Here is a 10539-nt window from a genome sequence, read left to right as displayed (position 1 = left end):
TGATTTAAATCATACTTCTTCTTTAATCTGACTCTGAGACTATTATATAATGCACAATATATTATAATATACTCAGGATTCTCATTTGTATTGCAGAATAAGCACTCTGTTGAATCAAATCTATCATCAAATCTTTATATGTAGAATTTGAAATAATCATGTTCTAGTTTTAGCTGAATTATGAATGAGAATATTTTCTTTTTGCATTTAATTGAACAAGATTTCCACTTTGATTTTATCTCAAATCTTGAATAATGTATGCTCTTCTTTTGTTTCTGCCAGCTTTCATTTCACTTGTTTAAACAAGATTCTTTTATCTTTCTCTTTATGAAAGATCAGAATACTGTTTTTTGAATAGATCTGCTTAATTCTGAACCCTTTTTTGCAGCTGAATCAGCCAATTCATTGCCATGAATATTCATATAAGCAGGAACTCAATGCAGATGAATTATCAGTTTAGATGTTCTTCTCTTTTGAATTTTCAAAACAGAGTTTAAAATCAGATCAAGATTTATTTAATCATTATAAATCTGACTATTTCTAAGTCTTTTTAAAGCAGCTTGACTATCAGAGAATATTCATACCTCTTTCAAACTATTTCCTCTTTTATGAGATTTTATTTCAGTGAGTTTGAAAGCTTTCACTATTACAAATAGTTCAGCATCAAAGACTTCAGATTCACAGCTTAAATTTCAGAAATCTGAGATAAAATTAATATTATCTTCAGTATAAGCAATGCCTGTATCTAATCTATTCAAATTCTCATTTTTTGAGTCATCTGAGTAAATCAGAATAGAGTCTTTTATATTGATTGTAGAGATCTTCTTCAAATACTGTTCATATTCTCTCTCTTTAGATAGTTCACTTATTTGTAAGTCTATAAGAGATTTCAGCTTTTTTCTTCAGAGAGATATCTTCTCATGATTAATTTTCTCAACATTTAATGAAGAAAATTGATTCTTAATAAGTGAACATAGTCTATACAGTTGAGAAGGCATTTTCTTTAAAGTATTATTCTTATTTCAATCAAGAAATCTATTCTAATTCAGTTTATTTTCTAAGTTAACTGATGAAAATGAAGAAGAGACTCTTTCTCTGATTATATGATTTAAGCTCATCTTTATGACTCTCAGAGCATAGTTCATACAGGCCTTTTCAAATTGAATAGCAGAAGATAGAATTGAGGCTTCAATTTTCATTGCTTTAATAGAAGATGATTTGAATGCTCTCAGAATTCTTCTCAAAGCTCTGTTTTATAGACTTTGAAACAGTTCAGTGAAGTTATCTTGATTGTTCTATTAAACTTGAACCTCATAATCAGCTACTGAGATAATACAGACTATGTATAACTGTCTCATAGTCTGAAAAGATAGACCTCTCTTAGTATTTGATAGTCTGATTATACTATTCAGTAGTCTCTCTGTCTTGATAATTCTTTATTGAATATAATATTTAAAATTCAACTTGGAGTTTAATCATACTTCTAGTCATTTGACATTCAAACTGAGTTTAATCTCTTTATTCAGAAGAGTTAGACTTAGTTCTTTCTCATTAAATCTGGAAAAAAAGTGAATTAACTCAGTTTTATTCATATTAAATTGAATTAGATTGATATCTGTTCTAACAAAGATTTTCTTTACTGCTTTCTCAATCACTTCTAAATTCTCTTTAATTGTCTTTGAACTGTAGAGTAGATCAATATCATCTACATAACTTGAAGATCTCACTATTTTCATCTCTCTATTGTTGAATAAATATACAGTGTATATTGTAAATAAAACAGATGAGATTGAAGATTCTTGTGATACTTCTATTTTTATCTCAGTTTTATCTTGTTTTCTTTCATCAAAGAATAGTTGTATAATTCTTTTAGACATGAAATAATCAACTCATTTTATTAAAGAAAGTGGCAGTTTTAACATCTTCAAAGTTTGAATCATCTTAGACTTTGAAACATGATTAAATGCATCTTTTATGTCAATAAAAACTGCAGTTGAGATCAGGTCTTCATGCTTTGCTACTTGAACATTATGAATAACTGAGAGAACAGTGTCAATTGCAGAACATTGTTTTCTATCTCTCATTTATTCATTAAATAGAAGAGAATCACTAATAGAGCTTATAAAAGATAATCTAGTAGCTATTATCTTTTCTAGAACTTTTCTCAAACAGTTCAACAGAGATATTACTTTATATAACTTACAAACTGAAGCTTTTCTATTAGGTTTTGCAAGGATTACTTCAGTAGCTTCTCTCCAGCATTCAGAATAATAATCATTTTTTAAGAGATTGAAAAAGAGCTCAAAATATTCATTCTTCAAGTAGAAATATGTGTTTTGAATAATTAAATGATTAATTGAATCAGGCCCTGCAGCAGTTTTAATTGAACTTAAGAATATTACTGACTCTAGTTCATCACATGTAAGCTCAGGCCATTCTCAGTTATTTTCATTAATATATTCATGAAATGATATATTCTTCTCTTCTAAATGTGATGAGTTTTGAAAGATAATTCTCATAAAAGCTTGACATTTTTTCTCAAAAGAGTTTGCTGTATACAATTCATTCTGAAATTCATATTCTAAGGTTGAAAGCTTTGCTACACTTCTTGTTTTAGTATAGTTAAAGGCTTTAAAACCTTCTTTCTCTTATACTTTTTCAAGAAATTTGTTTCAGTAATCTGTTTTGACTTTTTTAATATCTGAAAAATATTCATTTTAAATAGCTTTGAACTCTTCATTAGATATTAAGTTATTCTTTCACTCTCTCTTAGCAGTGACTAATTACTTTCTTTTAGAAGTGATATTCTCATTTCATCAAGATTTGAAATACTTAGAAGACTTTTTCTTTGAAATATTTTCTTCAATACTTATTAGAAGAATAGATGTAATCAGCTTTACTCTATTCTCAAGCATTTCATTTGAGATATCTTGACTTTGATTTCAATAAAGCTTACTCTGTCTTTCAGATTTCAGCTGTTTTACTCTTTCTTCAACTACTTTTCAATCAGCTTTTTCAAAGTTATACTGATTAGAGAGAAGAGGGTTTTCACTTCTTTGTTTTTCACTCAGTTTAATATCAAATTGAATAATCTCATAACCTGATTCTGAGATTTCATTTGAATCAATAAATCAGTTTATAAGTCTTTTTTTAATTAGATTTTATGATATGAAAGTTAGATCTATAATAGATTTCTATTTCATGTTTTTTCTAAAGAATGTTTATTGATCAGACTTGTTAACTAAATCTATTGAATGTTTAAAAGTTCATTCAATCAGTTTATCTGCTCTTACTGCTCTTATACACTCTGAGTTTCATCAGAGATAATGTGCATTGAAGTCTTCTGCAATTATAGAGTTTTTTAAAAGAGTTATATTCAAAAATTCTCTATCAATTGTTCAGATATTGTTGTTTTCTTTCAATGACTTTTCATTATAGATATTTATAAGTTGAATAGTATCAAACTCATTCTCTTTATCTATAATATCACTCACTAGAATATCAGAGTCAGATATGATATCAAATCTTAAATTAAATTAATATCTTGATCTTTTTCTCTCATAGATCACTACTCTTGATTTTATCTCAGATTTTTCAGAAAGAAAGCAGTAATAGCTTGAATAAGAAATGATATACTTTTGCTCAGTATCAAAGTTTGATTCTTGAAGAAGTATAAAGTCAACTTTTTATTCAAATGTAATCTGAAGATAAGAATAAATACAATTTAAGCTTCTATTCACATTATTTTGAATAAATGTAATTTTTAAAGAGTTTTTAAACTTTTTTTGTTGTTTTTATTATATATTCATACTAAGAGAGAGTAGAGATAGAGTAGAATCTAATCTCTATTATCAGATAGTAGATTATAACTATTTTGAAAAGTAGAAATCTCAACTGCTTGCATTATATCTAGTTTCTCATCAGAGTCATTTCTCAATTCTCTAATCTTAACAGAAGTTTGAGAATTCAAATTCTATTTACACTTAGCTGAAGAGTTGAAGTTTGAAGATCTAGATAGTTAAGAATTTCTTCTTTTTAAGCTTACAGTTGTAGATTTACTAGAATTGACTTTTCTCTTCAGTTTTAGATTCACTTTAAGCTTCATCTTTTCTTCAGTTCTTCTGAGTTCTTGAAGTAAATACACATTCTTTTGAGCTAGATGTATGTTTTTCTTTGCAATTAAAGCACTTAAGCAGAGTATATTGACATATTTTATCTCTTTTTAAGCATGTTTCACATTTATACTCACTAGTTTTATAATCTCTAGCACAGAATGCACATTTTGAGTCTCTGAAATAAGAGATTATAAAGTGTTCATATCTTTGACAGTTTGAATACTGTGTTTGAGCTTTGAGATTCATTCTTGAGTCTTTGTATTCATGAACTCTCATTTTCAAATCTACTACTCTTACTTCAGAGATTCTTGATTGTTCAAGTGTCTTTGTATATACTAGAACAGAGACATTTCTTCTACTCTATCTGAACTTAATTGAATTAAGTCATACAGACTCTTTTCTCAGTTGAATAGAATTGTATTCTTTTAATTCATTTTTGAGAAGTAGCATTTCTTTCTCACAGTCAAAGATTTCAACTGAAATATTATAAAGAATGAATTTATCTCACTTTTTATCTCTCTCAGATAGAATTATTATGTTTAACAGAGATTCTACTACTGACTTTCAGAGATTCTCATTCTGAATAAGAAATTCTGCACTGAATTCAGACATTGTGATCAGAATAATGAAGTTTTCAAAGAAGAATGACTCAATTGAAGCTATAACTAGACTGGCCGCCGGGACCATGAATTTCACGTTTGGTTCCATTTGGTCTGGTCCCATACATTTCTTGGCGTGAATCCCGCTGGGACTGGCTATCAAAAAAACAAGTAAAGTGACTATATATGAGATCTTAAAATGGAACCATGACTTGAAAAAAATGAGAAAGTGGTCCCATTTGGTCTCATTTAGTCCCATTCTTGGCATAAAGTTACTATTTTTAGACATTTTAAGGTTTTTTTTAGACTATTTTTAATTTTTTAAAAAGTAACGCTTTTTGGTAACGCTCAAATGAGATTTAAAGTCATTTAAAGTAATAAAAATAATTTAAATTGAGAAGTGGAAATCATGGTCCCATTTGGAAAATGTGACAAGAGTAGATAGTAAGTCCCACTGAGACAGTATGAGACTACTATCTAATGTTAAAACCGTGTAATGGGATCAGTCGAATTGGTAATGAGACTATCAAAAAATCTGGTCCTGGTCCCAGACACGGTCACACGGTCAGTCTAGCTATAACTGATTTTTAAACTTCATATCAGTTATTAACTGAGAAAGAACTGCTGATTGATTCATTTCTATTCTGAAATGAGATTTAAGTTTAGCTTATTTCTTTGCAATATATTCTGATTTGAGACTTTGAAAATAAGTCTTCTATTTCTGAAGATTTGAAGATTTTTCTCTTTTTACATTTTTTTCTTTACTCTTCTATCAATAGAAGTATGAGCAGTATTCTTCTCAGTTTTCTCAGAATTTTGAGCAGATTTTGAGATAGCAGATTCAGCTGCTTGAGTATATATTTTCTTCTGATTTAAAGAAGAAGAAGAAGAAGAAGTAGAAAAGAAAGAAGAGTAAACTGAAGAGTCAGTGATTATATTAGAAATTTTCAAAGTTTTTTGAACTGTGTTTGAAATTTCAAGTTTGAACTTGATCACTTTATGTAGTTATCTAGTCTGAGTATGAAGAATTAACAGAACTTCTTCATTCATCTCACTCAGATACTGCTTTTCAAGAATTTTACTTACTTTTTCAAGTTTCTGTATTTCAAGAACTTGTTATTTCTCTATTTCTTCTTTCTTTCTTCTCTTCAGAATTTCAATTATAGAAATAGTATTTGAGAAAGCATTCTTTTCTATATTAACTGAGTGTACTTTTGAACTCATTATTCTTACTCAATGAAAAGTTGATCAGACTAATTCAATTGAGATACTTATTAAACTCTTTTGAATTGAAAAGTTGATCAGACTGTTTCAATTAAGAGATTTCTAAGTCTGTTTTCAATTGAAAAGTTGATCAGACTATTTCAAAAGAAGAATAATAGACTTTTGTATATAATATATCTGATTTTTTTCACACTAGTTCAGTAACTAGATTAGATTGTTTAAGAGAATCTAATAAACTAAAATTGATTTTTAAGATAAATCAATGAAATCTTTACAATCTCTTTCTTAAGATACATTGAGAAAAAGTATAATATCAATTAATAATAAATCAGATAATATAACAGTTTTTGAGAGAAAAACTGATAAAAAATAAATCAATTTTTTACAGAGAAATTGATTAAAACTATTTAATTTGATTCTAAATTATTCAATTCTTCTCACATAACAAGTGTGCAACTCAAATCAGTTAATAAAGAGTGTAAAAAAGAATTAAGTATTAATGAAAGCTCTTCAGCTACTGAAAAAGTAATTCTTACTTAAAAGAATATAAAATTATAATAGAAAATAACTCTGTTTTTAATTCTTTATGAATATTGTATAAAACTCAGAGAAAAATATCTTACTTTTTTAAGAGAAGTAAAAAACTATTTCTAAGATCTTTTTTTTTTTTTACATTAACTGCTGTAGAAGAATAAGATAGAAACTACTAAGATATACACTACTGTATATCTTCTATCAAGACTTTTTCTCTTCAGAGTCTTGATATTATAGAGAATATAAGTCTATTTCTATATAATAATGTAAATATTATCAGTGAGATGTAGAGAAACTGATTATTTATATCTTAAAATAGAAGACTTTGTCAATGATTATATTAATATAGAGTTAATTCTCAAATTCAATAGAAATCTAGTATTGCTGTTCTCAATCTCTTACAGAGTCTATTGAATATTAAGATATTAAAACTAGATTTAATATATTTCACTGTGCAGAAATTAAAGACTCAGTCAGATCTTGAGATATACTGATTTTATAGTTGTTATGTCTGCTGATTATGTATTAAGTACAGTTACTGAGATATCTTTTTGTACTTTTCTGTCAGAAATGAGTCAGATTGAGAGAGATAGTACAAGAATGAGACTTTGTATTAATGTCTAGATACACTGAAGACAGACTGCAGAGATTGCACTTCAGAAGTAGTTATTGATTATCTACTTGATATTATCACTGAGATATCTTTTTGTATTTTTCTGCTGAGGATGAGCTAGATTAGAAAGAGTGATATGAGAGTGAGACTTGGTGTTGATGTTTTGAAACATCAAAGATGAACAGAGTTTTCACGGAGATCACTTCTCAGATATCTCCACAACTACAGATCAGGGATCTTTCAAAATCAAGAAGATTGGTGCATATGACTAGGTCTCTTCACCTTACAATTTGTATGGCAATTTGGCCCGGGGTTGTGGTGTGGTAGGGGAGAATGGGGGATAATCCCACACAGGAGTTTCAAACAATGTCTGGTTCACATTTGGCTGGATAACTCCACCACCACACGGGGTATGCGGTCGGCGATGGGGTCAAAATGCTCGTATGATCGAGGGCTTTTCGATGGATCTATCGGCGGGTTCTTATTCGAAAAATCGAGCGAGTTCGTGGTGGAGCGGTTGGAAATACAGGTGTTGATATGAAAGTCATGATAGACAGCAGTAGACTGGCCGCCGGGACTATGAATTTCACATTTGATCTCATTTAATCTGGTCTCATACATTTCTTGATGTGAATCCCGCTGAGACTGGCTATTAAAAAAACATGTAAAGTGACTATATATCTGATCTTAAAATGAAATCATAACTTGAAAAAAATGAGAAAGTGATCTCATTTAATTTCATTTAGTCTTATTCTTGATATAAAGTTACTATTTTTAGACATTTTAAGGTTTTTTTTAGACTATTTTTAATTTTTTAAAAAGTAACACTTTTTAATAACACTTAAATGAGATTTAAAGTCATTTAAAGCAATAAAAATAATTTAAATTGAGAAGTAAAAATCATGATCTCATTTGAAAAATGTGATAAGAGTAGACAGTAAGTCTCACTGAGACAGTATGAAACTACTATCTAATGTTAAAACTATGTAATAAGATCAGTTAAATTAATAATGAGACTATTAAAAAATCTGATTCTGATCTTAGATAGACTGACTGTATAACCGTGTCTGAGATCAGAATCAGATTTTTTAATAGTCTTATTATCAATTCAACTGATTCTATTACACAGTTTTAATATTAGATAGTGATCTCATACTGTTTCAGTGAGACTTACTGTCTACTCTTATAATATTTTTCAAATAAGATCATGATTTTCACTTCTCAATTTAAATTATTTTTATTGCTTTAAATGATTTTAAATCTTATTTAAACATTATCAAAAAGTGTTACTTTTTAAAAAATTAAAAATAGTTCAAAAAAAACCTTAAAATGTCTAAAAATAGTAACTTTATATCAAGAATGAGACTAAGTGAGATCAAATGAGATCACTTTCTTATTTTTTTCAAGTCATGATTTCATTTTAAGATCTGATATATAGTCACTTTACATGTTTTTTTGATAGTCAGTCTCAGCGGGATTCACGTCAAGAAATGTATGAAATCAGACTAAATGAGATCAAACATGAAATTCATGATTCCAGCGGCCAGTCTAGTCTCAGACACGGTCACACGGTCAGTCTAGACAGCAGTTCATGTTACTATATAATGATAAAATCTTCAGTTGTAAGATATTATAATCTTCAGTGTATTCTCTTATTAAAATCTCAACTTCTTACAGAATTTGATGATTTAAAAGATGTTTACATCTGTTACATGATAAAACTAAACATAGATGTCAGAGAATATCAGTGTAAAGACATCTATACATATGAAGTTAATAATCTTGATTATAATTTAATATTAGAACTTGTCTGACTATCTGAATAAGGCATTTTATTAAACACTTAAAACAGAAGTTTAATATTCTCTAATAATAGTAGAATTCATGAAGATGATATTTATAAGACTATGAATCTGACACAGATCTCTGTCAACACTTATGAAATACTCTGAAAAAGAAGTTATTAAAACTACTGACAGAGTCACTAACAAAGTTATTAATAACAGAATTATATATTAATCTATTTCATTAGTCTGACTGATATTAAGAAAACTCTAGAAAAGTTATCTCATACTATAATAACAGATTCTCACACAAAACTCTCTTAATAATATCATGAATATCTAGATGTCTTTTAATAAGATAATATTATAAATATATCTTCTTTACAAGACTCAGAAGTGAATCACAGTATCAAGTTAGAAAAGAAGAATGATAAGAACTCTGAGTCACTGTAAGATCTTCTTTATAATATGTCTTGAGATGAACTTCTTCTTCTTCAGAAGATACTCAATGATCTGTTAAATAAGAAATTTATAGATATTAACAACTCTTTCACTACAGCTTCTGTTCTCTTTGTAAAGAAGTTAGATGAAAAACTCTGATTCTGTGTGAACTACTGAGATCTGAACAGATTGATAAAGAAAGATTAATATTTCTTATCTCTAATTAATAAAACTCTAGCACAGATCAGATGAGCTCAATAATTTACAAAGCTAGATATCATTAATATGTTTTATAAGATTCATATCACTGAAGAAGATGAATGACTTACAGCATTTCAAACACATTATAGTCTCTTTGAATGAATAGTCACACTCTTTGAACTGACTAATACTCTCAGTACATTTCAGAAGTATATCAACTGAGTACTCTGAAATTTTCTTAATAAGTTTATATCTGCTTATCTAGATGACATTCTTATCTTCACTCATAAATTCAGAAAAGAGTATCAAGAGCATGTATGAAGAGTATTATAATAATTACAAGAAGCAGAACTATCAATCAATATTAATAAGTCAGAAGTAATAGATAAAATACCACGAACTCGCTCGATTTTTCGAATAAGAACCCGCCGATAGATCCATCGAAAAGCCCTCGATCATACGAGCATTCTGACCCCATCGCCGACCGCATACCCTGTGTGGTGGTGGAGTTATCCAGCCAAACGTGAACCGGACGTTGTTCAAAACTCCTGTGTGGGAGTATCCCCCGTTCTCCCCTACCACACCACAACCCCGGGCCAAAGTGCCATACAAATTGTAAGGTGAAGAGACCTAGCCATATGCACCAATCTTCTCGATTTTGGAAGATCCCCGATCTGTAGTTGTGGAGATATCTGAGGAGCGACCTCCGCGAAAACCCTGTCCATCTTTGATGTTCCAAAACACCAACGCCAAGTCCCACCGTTGTACCGCCCTTCCTAATCTGGCCCATCCCCGGCAGAAAAATACAAAAAGATACCTCGGCGATAATATCAAGCACATAACCAACGGCCACTTCTGAAGTGCAACCTCCGCGGTCTGTCTTCAGTGTATCTGAACATCAACGCCAAGTCTCGCCCTCCGTACCACCCCTCTCAATCTGGCCCATCCCCGACAGAAAAGTACAAAAAGATACCTCAGCAACTGTACTCAATACATAATCGGCAGACACAACAACTATAAAATCAGTA

Source organism: Blastomyces dermatitidis (genome assembly GCF_000003525.1).
Source record: "Blastomyces dermatitidis ER-3 genomic scaffold supercont1.10, whole genome shotgun sequence".
NCBI classification, from domain to species: domain Eukaryota; kingdom Fungi; phylum Ascomycota; class Eurotiomycetes; order Onygenales; family Ajellomycetaceae; genus Blastomyces; species Blastomyces dermatitidis.
The sequence above is the reverse complement of the archived record's forward strand: the minus strand, read 5'-3'. Positions refer to the sequence as shown.